The sequence below is a fragment of the Notamacropus eugenii genome, chromosome 3 (genome assembly GCF_028372415.1).
Source record: "Notamacropus eugenii isolate mMacEug1 chromosome 3, mMacEug1.pri_v2, whole genome shotgun sequence".
NCBI lineage: Eukaryota > Metazoa > Chordata > Mammalia > Diprotodontia > Macropodidae > Notamacropus > Notamacropus eugenii.
In genome coordinates, this window is record NC_092874.1 from 354092732 (window position 1) to 354105655 (window position 12924).

The window sequence follows — 12924 nt, forward strand, 5'->3', positions numbered from 1 at the left end:
GAATTCAGGTATTCTGAGTTCCAGTGCTACGCTACTGTCTCTCCACTGATTGTGATCTTATTTCCATTGCTGGTCAATTATTATAGACCATGGGAAACTGACAGTATACCCATTACATGATTTGCTCATCTGTGATTATGAAAACAAAACAAAACAAAACGCTTACTAGGTATATATAAGGAAACTTAATTAGATGTGTGTTATTACTACTGTTGAATGATAAAGGATGATTTCTCAGAGCATTCTGGGTATCTCTTTTTTAGTTTTTGCGTCTATTATTTATGTGCACTCACAAAGGCCTGGAAGCATTTTCTATATAATAGGCTGGACATATTCACAAGCGGCACATTAAATTTATTTTCTTCTGAAGTTGTTCTATAGATGGAAATAAAAAGCACGAAGGAAAGTTAGAGCCATATACCAAGAACTCAGTGCCCTGCTTCCCTGTGCTCCCCTTCCTTTAGCTCCTTGTGCTAAGCACTGCTGCCAAAACCCATGTGTCTGTGGAGATATCAGCCCTGAGAGCAGGAGTTGGCAGAGCTTGAAGAAATGGAAACTGCTGCAGATGTTGAGGGCTGGAGAGTTCAAAAGCAGCACTGCTATGTGGAATCCCACATTTGAGACTCTTTTGGTTGGGAAACTAATAACCCTCTGGTTTTGAGTTAAAACATTGCACTCTTTCAGTGGAAATATAAAAGAGCCCTTGCAGTCTTTGCTTTTTCTATGAGGTTGCCTCACCCTTTGTGGCACATAGACCTTATGCTTCAGCCTTGGCCATAGATTCACACCTCCTCCTTGTGATTGGCCCCAGATTAAAGTAAACAACTTGGTCAAATTGTGCTCTGGATGAATGAGAAGGTGCCAGCACTGCAGCTCCTCCCTCTTCTCTTTCCCCACCTTCCATCATCACTTCATCAGACATGAGCCATTTCTTTGGCTTCCAGTACTTCAGAATTTTGTACTTCAATACTATTATTCTTGTTTTTCAGTGGTAATACTCAGGATTCAAAACAGTAGTGTATGGTTTTCTCAAAGCTGTCACTATCCAGGTCTGCAACTTAGTACCTGTGGGACTTGGGTAATTGATTTTATCTTGAAAGGAAGTAGTTCTATGAACTATTTGTTTTTATATTTTGAAAACTGTGCAGACTGTTTGATCCAGCAATACCACTACTAGGTCTCTATCCCAAAGAGATCATAAAAAAATGAAAATATAAAAATATTTATAGCAGCTATTTTGTAATGGTGGCAAAATATTGGAAAGTGAGGGAATGCCCATCAGTTGAGGAATGGCCAAACAAGTTGTAGTGTATGATTATAATGGGATACTATTGTTCCATAAGAAATGATGAGCAAGTAGATTTCAGAAAAACCTGGAAAAACTTATATGAGCTGATGCTGAGTGAAGTGAGCAGCACCAGGAGAACATTGTACACAGTAACAGCAACATTGTATAATGATCAACTATGACAGACTTAACTCTTGTCAGCAATACAAGGATCTAAGACAATTCCAAAAGACTCATGATGGAAAGTGCTATCCACATCCAGAGAAAAAACTACAGTCTGAATGCAGATAGAAGCACGCTATTTTCACTTTTTGTTTTTTCTTTCTCAAAATTTTTCCTTTTCTTCTGTTTCCTTTTTCACAATATGACTAATGTAGAAATATGTTTAATATGGTTGTACGTGTATAATGTCAGACTGCTTGTTGTCTTGGAGAGAGAGCAGGGAAGGGAGGGAGGGAGAAAAAATTTGGAACTCAAAATCTTGTAAAAGTGAATATTGAAAACTGTCTTTACACATAATTGGAAAGAATGCAAAAAATTAAATTAAAATATTTTTTATTTTTAATCCCTTGCACTTAACATTCTTCTGAGAAGGGCTTGTTAGGCTTAAAATGTTAAGAACCCATTGTGGCTGATCTCTAAGTTCCCTGTATCTCTTTGTAACATTCAATTTACTCCCCTTTTCCTCTAGAAAAAAAATGAATTATGCTCAAAGGACAAGGGAAGAAACTTTCTGACCATGTTATTTCCCTTAGTATTTTTTTTTTCTCCTCCATCATAAATCCCTTTCTTTTTATTAGGTGTGGCGAGGTATGCTCAACAACTTTATTAGGTTTCACCCACTATGTGTGAGTGTACAGCATGTACTCATCAACCAAAACAATCACTCATCAGGATATCGATCTAGAAACCTCAACACCCACTCATCTGCTTTTTACACTTTCAGTCTCTTTCTCATCTCAGTTTCTTACCTTGGTTCATATATTTACATGCATCAACGAACAATTCCTTTTGTCTTTCTTTTCAATTATCCTTTGTTCCAGTAGCAAAATTGGATGTTGTGCCTTGGCTTGCTGGCGAACACCTAGTCTACTCTGTATCTTCTTTGCCTGATTTTAGGAGCAGAGGAATTTTAGACCCCAAAGTGTAGCAGCAGTTAGTTACACAGCGGCAGTGGCAGTCAGGTTGGATAGCCCTTAATGGACTATTTGTTACGTGATGAGTCCCCAACACACAGGTAAAATTTTATTTTTGTTAAAAGTGTCAGGTGAGCTGTGCCTCAGAGTCAGGCAGAATATAGCCACCATCAGATGCATGTTGGATATACAAGTGCTGGAATCTAGACTACTTTTTGAGAAGGAATAGTGAAAATAGAGACAGTTAACCATATTATACTATAGAATCCTTTACTTGTATGAACATTTGGGGGGATGATTAGAGAAAAAGTGAAATAAATTTTCTCATGACATTGGGTTTAGAGTAGTTCTTAGAGATAGAACTGTAGGGTTTCAGAATCAGAAAAAAATTCTAATTTCAATCATCTCAAAATGTAAACTTTTCATTGCTTAGAAAAAGATCATCTAGATGCAACACACCTCTTTTGTGTGAGTTAAAGTGGGTTTTGGGACTACAAGTTCTGATGCAAGAATCAGGAAGGCTCTTTTCCTGGTTTTAAGGCAGGATTTGAGCCGGGTCTTGATGGAAGCCAGGAAATTCAGGAGAAGGAGGTTAGAAGGGAGAAGTCCCAGGACTGAGTGTCAGCCAGTGTAAAGATAGAGATTTGGAAGATGGATTGTTGTGTATTAGGAATAGCAAGGAAGCCAGTGTTTCTGCATCATTGATTTAGTGGAGGGGAGTAAAGTATAAGAACACTTGAAAAATAGGAATGGCTCAAGTAATGAAGGGTTAATGGTAGCCATCTATGAGGTGGAGTGGGGTAGAAAAAAAGGAAAAAAAGAAACTTACATGATAGCTTTATCATATATTTAAAAGTAATAGCAAATTACACCTAATAGAGTTATAGTTTCATGAGCAATCATCTTTTTTTCTACTGTTATGGAAATTCTTGTTTTATTTCATAAGTTAAAAGTAAAATAAATAAAAAATTTTAAAAATCAAGTAGAAGATTTTGCATTTAATTTTGGAGGCAATAGGGAGGCACAGTAATTTATTTGATGGGGGAGGAAAGGATATGGTCAGACCTTTGCTTTAGGAAGATCAATTTAACTTCCAAGTGGAAGATGGACTAGGGTGGGCAGAAACTTGAGGCAAGGAAACCAACCAAAAGACTGTTTCACTAGTCTAAGCATGAGGTGATGAGAGATTGCATCAGGGTAGTGGTTATGTGACTAGAAGAAAGAGAACATATATAAGAGGACTGAGAAAGAAGGTCATTAGGTTTAGCAACTGAATGATCATTTCTAAGGAGTTTAGCCATGAAAATGAGGAGAGATAAAAGATAGTGACAGCTAATGGAAACGGAAGGATCATGAGCCATTTTTTGAGGATAGATCACCCCATCCTGATACATCCCCTCAGAACACCTTTCTTTCAGCAGAATTCATAGACAAGTATTACTCATGATAGGGAAGAGGCAGAGAGGCTGTCATCTGTACTAGTGGGAAGGTATTGAAAGTTAGGCTGATTCAGTGACCCATTGTTTCCAGACCTGCTTCTGAATCAGTGTTGGGAGGAGTTGCTCAGTCTCTAGCTTTGTATTACTTGACATTCATTGTGTAGTAAGTCATTCCTCTACCTACCTATACTTGGAAATTGTCCACGCTTGATACCTTGGAAAGGAATTGAGATGCAATGACCCATCCTCTTTTACTGATGTAGACCTATTTGAATTGTCTTTATCTTATTACAAAAGTTATTGATAAAACTTGGCTTCATCTTGAAATCATTGCTGATCTCCTGTGATCAGCCAGTCAGTGTATTGCTACTTTGATGTATTTTAATAAATTAATTCTCTTTGTCCTGAGTTTTGCCTCCTCATTCAGGGCAAAAGCTCCAACAAGGAATTTTCCTTTTAACAAAGAACTACAGATAAGATCACAGATAGAGATATGGCTATATAAATTATGTTCTATGTAATATTGTCTATCATAATTTTAAAATAACTATTAATACCTTATCATCAAATAAAATCACAGTCACAAAAATCTGCTATAACATGTTAGTCAGTTGTCTGTGATTATGCCATGCCTACAGAACTTAATTGCCTTTTCATCTCTCAAGTTTTTGAAGAACCAAGTAATACTCTTAGGTGCAGAATGCCTCTATACTCCTCCAGAATACTCTATTTTGGAAGAAAAGATATTGTTTGCCTCATAAGACAGAAAAAAATTATAATTTAAGAAATGCTGGCCAACTGTATCATTTGCTTTGGGGATATCTAGTCATCACAACTATTGCCAATGCAGGAAATATCAGTAGCTGCGAGGAATAGTCAACATATGAAGCCTAGGCTGTAGCCTAAGTAAACAGTCTTCATGAGTTGCTGTGAACAAGGGATAAAGAAATACTCAAATAAATAATCATCTCTTGCCTGAACTTCTAATAAGTTTCTCTGACAACTAAATTCTTTTTTCTCCTTAGGGCAGAGAGAGGATTCTGAGTTTTTGAAGACTTATCAAAACAATAAGTTTTATTGATATAGCTCTTTTAATATTTTAAAATGTTCCTCTTAATAATTCTGTGATGTAGTTGTTGTCGGTATTGTGAATCCCATTTTACATTTGAGGAAACTGAGATTCTGAAACAAGTGACTTATCAATGTCATACATACAAATCTGACTCTATCCTGTTCCAATTCCAATATGGTTTATATTTTACCAGTTTAGTGGAATATAATTCTGGCTGGTCCTATCAATCTGTAAGGCTTTGAAGAACCCAATATGTCTAACAACAGTTTGGATGTACTCTTTGAGCTCAGCCAAGACAAGTTCAGAGAGGATCATTGGAGTGGTTTTAGGTTGCATTAATAGAAGAATAACATCCAGAATAAGGGAAATAGGGCCACTGCACTCTGCCCCAGTTAAACGATCTCTGGAATATTGTGTTCAGTCCTGGTCATTGCATTTTAGGAAAGAGCATGTGTAGAATAGGGGGCCACGATGATGAAGGGATAGGAAACCATGGTATACAAAGATTGGTTGAACCAACCTGGGATCTTGAGCCCATATAAAAAGACTTGGAGGTGCTTGATAGCTTTCAGATAGGATTAGATAGCTTAGATTTGTTCTGCTTAGTCCCAGAGACAGAACTAATGTGAACCAGAAACAATGTGTATCAGTTACAGAGAGACAAATTTGGGCTCAGTGTAAAGCACAACTTCGTAGTGATTAGAATTATTTAAAGTGGAATAAAAACAGATGACTGTGCACTCAACGCAGCCTCTGAAGCTGAGATGCAACGAAGTATGGATCAATCCTCTGCTACTCGTGCTAATTTTGGCCTAACAATTACCAAGAAAACACAGGTGCTCCTTTAGCCAGCACCACACCATCCATATGTGGAACCACTGATTACAGCACATGGAGAAATTTTTAATAGTGTTGGTAAATTCACTTACCTTGTCAGTATACTTTCCAGTTATATAAACATTGGTAATGAAGTTGACCCATGAATTGCCAGAGCTATCTCAGTGTTTGGGAGCCTCCGAAGGAAAGTGTGGGAGAGAAGAGTTCTTTGACTACCACACTGAAGATCTACAGAGCCGTTGTGCTGACCTCAGTGTTGTATGCCTGTGAAACTTGGATGGTCTACCAGTGCCATGCCAGGGAATGGAATGATTTCCATTTGAATTGTCTTAGGAAGATTCTGAAAATCACCTGGCAGGATAAAGTACTGGACACTGAAGTCCTTTCTTGAACTAAACTACTATTTATTCTACTGCAAAGAGCACAACTCCAATGGGATGGCCACATTGTGTGAATGCCAAATGTATGCTTGCCTAAAAGACTATTTTACAGAGAATTCACTGAAGGCAAGCACTCACATGGTGGTCAGAAAAAGCAATACAAGGATACTCTGTAGATATCTCTGAAGAACTTTGGAATCAACTGGGAGGTTTGGGAGATACTGGCATAGGACTACCCACCATGGTGTGCCCTCATCAGAGAAGGCGCTGTGCTCTATGAGCAAAGTAGAACTGAAGTAGCTCAAAAGAAACACAAGATACACTTATTTAGAGAATCCACTCCAAATATTCACATGATCTCCTTGTGCCCAACACACACAATGGTAGACCATTGTGAGCTCATGTTGGCCTAACCAGCCATAGTCCAACCCAGTGTAACTTGACTCTAGCATAATGATGTCATTTTGGTTTTCTTCAAGAACAAAGGACACCCACCAACCATCTAAAGGGAATGGATTGCTTTAGGAGGCGAGGCATTTGTCATTTCTGAAGGTTTTCACTTTTTGGCAAAATTGTACAAGAGATTCCTATTCGGGTAACAGATAATGGAGATAATGACCCTTTAGACCTTTCCAGACTTTGAAATAATATTATTTTTCCCATGTGATGATAATTAACTTCTTAGCTTTGTATAGCCTCTCCACTTACTCTTGGCTACTTCGAATCACCCTTTTGTCCTCATTTATACTTCATATGGGATTCTGGGACCCAGATCTCTGATCTACTTCTGGCTGAACTGTGGTCACTTTTTTTTCTTTTTTTTCTTTCTTCTTGGGTTATAAGGGAACTGATTGCTACAATGAATGCTTGTGTCTAAAAGATATCCATAGCTGTAATATCAACAAGTTGTAGAGTAGTTTGTAGTCTAGCTGGAACTATTTGTAGAATCTGATTCTATAAAATTCTGCATGAGACAAGTCTTTGAAACAAAATAGTCTTTCTGATCTTACAACTCAGAGAGAAATCCACTTTCTGGGCCTTGCCTTGACAAGGGACTCAAGAACTTTGAAGATTTTATAGGGAAACTGTAGCATACATTTGACTCGTTTTAAGATAGATCTGTTTACTCTGTCAGGGTACGTACTCAATGGTAGATTTTGTATGTATGTATGTATGTATGTATGTATGTATGTATGAATGTATGTATGTATGTATGTATCTATATATATATATCCTCCATACAGCTACCAAATTAATATGATTTTGATGGTGAAGTTCTGACCATGCCTCTCTCTGCTTTTCTGCATCTCTAGTTTTTCAAGGATAAAATAAAAACCCAAGAGTCTAGAATTTAAACTTTCCACAATCTAGTTTCCATCCTACTTTCCAGATTTATTTCATTTCATTCCCCTTCATGTTTTCCAACCAGCATGGTCCTAAAACTCCACATGCCATCTCTCACCTCTTTGACTTTATGCAGATTAACTCATACATCTACGATATATCCCCTTTACACATCTAACTCAAAATTCCTTGAAGATCAAGCTCAGGTACTGCTTTGTCACATTCTCCTAACTGAAATATGTTTTACCTTCTTGTCTACATGTGTGTTTTATCTTCTGTTAGAAAGGATGATTCTCAAAGGGACTTTGTTTTTGTTTTTGTTTTTTTTGTCTCTATATTTCCAAGTCTCTAGCATAGTAGCTTGTTCATAGTAAATACTTGAGAAAAATAGCAAATAAATGTTCATAGAATGAATGCTAATTTTGGACTTAACTGGCTCTTATTAATCTCTTGTTGGAAACTGGTTGAACTATTGAAATATAAGTTAATTATTAGCCCAAGTACAAATACTTTGTAATTCTACAGAAAACTACTTCAATTCACAGTCAGGTGAGTCACAGCTTAACTGCTTGTGAGTTACATGCAGCCTACATTTCCTGGCCCCTGAATCATACACAGCATGGTTAAAAAATGTAATGAATCACAGTGGAGAATAGATCCTTTTGGATTTGAATAAGCCCCAAGTTGCTTTGGGTACCCAGGTCATGGTTGAATACATGGTTGGATACATCATCTTAGATATACCAATAATACTTAACTAAGTCCTGCAGTTTTGGATTTTGAATCTGCCTCTGAACCTGTCTATGATAATGAACAACTAGACTTTGAATAACCTCTATGCTTCCTTTTTGATCCTCTGTCATTTTTCCTTTCCACACATCCCTCCAGGAAGGGCTTTACCTCAGACTTTTCTACTAGTAAGAATCAAGAGGAACTGAACACTGTCTTTGGTTATCACAAATTTAATTTTTATTTTTTAACCAGATAAACTGTGCAGTTTCCTTCATAGAAAGGGATTTTTGAGGCTAGTGTCTTTTAAAATAATTTTTGAACACATTTTGTTTTTCCAAAGATACAATTTCCCAATGTGATCTTTATACCTCCCACTTCCTGAAAGTCATTCATTATGATAAAGAATGAAAAGGAGGGAAAAGAAAACTTCAGCAAGACTAGCCAACATAGCAAACATTTTTGAATTTATATGCAGTGTTCCACACTGATAGTCACCTCTGCAAACAGGTGGGGAGAGGTGGCTTCTTATATCTCTTCACTGGGATCAAGCTGAGAATGTAATTTAGCAGCATTTAGTTTCAATTGTTTTGTGGATTTTCCTTCCATTTACAATTTTGTGATCGTTCCTTATATTGTTTTCCTGTTTTTCATCAACCCCAGTACTTTCTCAAGGCATTAACTTTGTTTCACTCCACTTTGCTGACTTCCCAAACTCTGACCTCATGCAGGCATACCTTGAAGATATTGTGGTTTTTGTTTCAGACCACTGCAATAAAACTAGTCACATGAATTTTTTGGTCTCCCAGTGCATATAAAAGTTATGTGTACACTATATTGCAGTCTATTAAATGTGAATAGAATTACATCTAAAAAACCCAATGTACATACCTCAATTAAAAATACTTTATTGTTAAAAATGCTAATCATCATCTGACCCTTCAGTGAGTTGTTTTTTGCTCATAAAGGGTCTTGCCTCCATGTTGATGGCTGCTGACTGATGAGGGTGGTGGTTGCTGAAGGTTGGGGTGGCTGTGGCAGATTCTTAAAATAAGACAATAATGAAGTGTGCCATATGGATTGATTCTTTCTTTCATGAAGGGTTTCTCTGTATCTTGTAAGGCTGTTTGATAGCATTTTGCCCATAGTAGAATTTCCTTTAAAATTGGAGTCAGTCCTCTCAAATCCTGCTACTGCTTTATTAATGAAGTTTATATAATATTCCTCAATAATCCAGAAGAGAGGGAGAGTCATGAAGAATGACTGGTTGGTAAAGGAGTCAGAACACACATAGCATTTATAGATTAAGTTCTCTGTCTCATATGGGCACAGCTCATGATTCCCCAAAGCAATTACAATAGCAACATCAAAGATAATTGAATACAGATAACCATAATGGACATAACCATAATGAAAAAGTCTAAAATAGAATGAGAATTACCAAAATGTGACACAGAGACAGGATGTGAACACATGCTGTTGGAAAAAATGGCTCTGATAGACAAGCTCAAAACAGAGTTACCCAAACCTTCAATTTGAAAAAATGCACTATCTGTGAATAAAAAGTAAAATAAATAAAACAATAAAAGAGGTATGCCTGTAGTTAAACCAATTCAACCCCATACTCTCCTCTGCCCTTGAATGCCTCACCCCTTGTCCTATCAATACTATTTATTCCCACTTGATGCTAAATAGAACTGGAAGCAGTCATATAATTGTGCCAAGTACACTATAAACTAATGTCATCCAACTTCAACTAGACCTTCATTAAAGCAGGGCAATCCTTTTATTCCTCCATAATTGATTCCCTAGGTCACTTTCCTCAACCCTCTCAGACCTCTTCCTCCTACCACTCTTAGCTGAGGACCTTCCCTCTTATTATATGGACAAAATTAAGGCAGTTTGCTTAAGTTCCCTCTTCTCCCCTTCTCTGCATCTCAAAACCCCTTGACATCATCCCACCACACACATATTTCTCCATTTTTCCTCCACTATTTGCTAAAACAACAACAAATTACCTAGACCAAACCCTCTCCTTAAGTATTACCATCTATTTCTCCTCCCTTTATCAGTCATACTCCAAGGAAAAACTTTCTATAACAATTGACTCTATTTCCTCCTCTCTCCTTTACTCCTCTACCGTTTTTGATGTGGTTTAATGACATCATTACTCATCCAAAACAGCTCTCTAAAAGCCAAATCAAATGGCCTTTTATAAAAATTCTTCGTTCTTCTTAATGTCTTTGCTACATTTGATACTTAACTACCTTCTCCTCTTGAATATGCTCTCTGTTCTGAGTTTTTGCACATTATCCTTTCCTAGTTTTGCTCCTACCTGCCTGACTACCTCTTTTCAGTCTCCTTTGCTGGTTTAGCGTCAATATCATACCACATAATTGTGGATGTTTCTGTACTGGGTCACCTCCTCTCTCTACATCCTTTCTCGTGGCAACCTCACCATGAGTTTAATTTTAATTTTTATACAGATGATTCACAGATGTATGGATGCAATCCCAGTCTCTCCTTTGAGCTTTAGTTCTATATCACCAATTAAATATTAGACATTTCAAAGTAGATATCTTGGAGACATCTTAAGCTTAATATGTTCAAAGCAGAACTCATTTTCTTTCCATCTAAAATGTCCTCATCCAAATGTCCCTGTATTTGGTCAAAGGCTCCACCATTTTCCTAGTCTCTCAGATTTGAAACCTTGGCATTTTACTTACATGCTCACTTGCAGCCAATTCATATATCTAATCATCTCCAAAACTTTTCCAATTCTACCCCTACAACATCTCTCACCTTTAGCCCCTCTTCTTTATTCATGCAATTATCGCCTTAATTCAAACCCCAATCACTTCTTACTTAGATTATTGTAACAGCCTTCTAATTGTCTTCTTGCCTCAAGTCTCTTCCTGTCAGAGTCCATCCTGAATAGATGCCAAAGTGGGTTTTCCTAAGAACAGATCTGATCGTGTCTTTTCCCTCAATCAATCCACCTCAGTCAACTCCAGTGGCTCCTTATTGTTTGTAGGATAAAAATTAACCTTTCTATTTGGCTTTTTAAAAGTCTTCATTATCTGGGTTAAACATACCTTTCAGCCTCATTATACTTTCCTCTCCTGCCAGCACTCTGATACCTGGCCAAATTGGCCTTATCTCCCTTCATTATCCATGGCCCTACAAATCCTATCACTGTGCCTTTCCACTGACTGGCTCCCAAAGCCTGGAAAATATTACTCACTCAGATCTTCCTTAAGATTTAATTCAAGCATCACATTCTACATGAAAACTTTTCTGACATCTAATTGTTAGCATCTTCCCTCCTTAACTACTGTATATTTATTTATATTCATTCTCTCTATATTTATTCTATATATACTTATAAATGCATATATTGTCTCTCCTGTTAGGGATTATTTCCTTCTTTGTATGGTATTTGCATCTCCAATGCTTAACCTAGATCCTAGCATACAGTTGTCATTAGCAAATACTTGTTTGATTGATCATACCCCTATTCCATCTAGACAAATATTATGTTAGTAATGATATCCCCAGCGCCATCATCTGAAAGAGCATATTTGACATCAACCTAAAAGGTGAGGTATAGCTTACCTTCGCTTATCAGTTTTGGCTCTATCGTTCTTGTATTTGTCCACATTGTTCTGTAATTGTTTTACATTTATATCTCATTATTGTATGCCTTGGGGTAAATGAGTTTCAAAATTTGTTACCTACTGTGTAAAGTGTGAAAAGGAAGTGTTGCCTACTTTCTTTTATTTATTTATCTTAAAGTTCCTAGTTAAGCTTTCAAAGGTTACTCTTCAGAAATAATTGGAGTAGTTAAAAATGAAGCCGGAGATACAAATATAGGTTTCAGTAGCTGAAGTCTGAGTTCTATTCTGAAGCAGTGATGTAGTTGAAGTAAAGAATTTAATGGAATAAAGAATTTAATCTTTTAAAAAAAATCTGGGGTTATGTATTTTCAATGGAGATCACTATTTCTGAATTAGAAATGATGTTAGTTATTTTCCAGTCTTAACTTTATAGCCAAAATTGTAATTTAAATTCTCTGTAGTTAAAACATGTAGTTGGTCTCCTTAGTTGAGATCCTAAGTCATTAAACTGAAAAAACCAGAGGACACAATTATTCTAATGGGATTTGCTTAATTTTGTCTATTTGTTGTTCACTCATTTCAGTTATATGCAACTCTTTGTGACTTTTTTTTTTTTTTTTTGGTTTTCTTATCAAAGATACTAGAGTCCTTTGTCGTTTCCTTCACCAGCTCATTTTACCGATAAGAAAACCAAGGCAAGTGACTTTCCCATGACTACGCAGTTAGTAAGTGTCTGAGGCCAGGTGAACTCAGGTCTTCCTGCCTCTGGGCATGGCACTCTATCCACTCTGCCACCTCTCCTCCTCTCCTCTCCTCTTCTCTTCTCCCTCCTACCCCTCCATTGTGTCCCCTCCCCTCTATCCTCTTTTTAGTCTTCTATGGTCAAAAGCAGCCTTTTTGCCTTTGGGTTTACTGACTAGATTTCTTGCTTAAAGACGAAGCCTTACGTCTAATTCCCTCTGGAGCTTATAGATTGGACAAAATGTCCCTGTCCACCTAGCACAGAGTGAATGTAAATACTGTTTCTCTTTTACCCAGAAACCCTGAGGGTCTTCCCTTCCCAGTTTGAATTATTTTTTTTT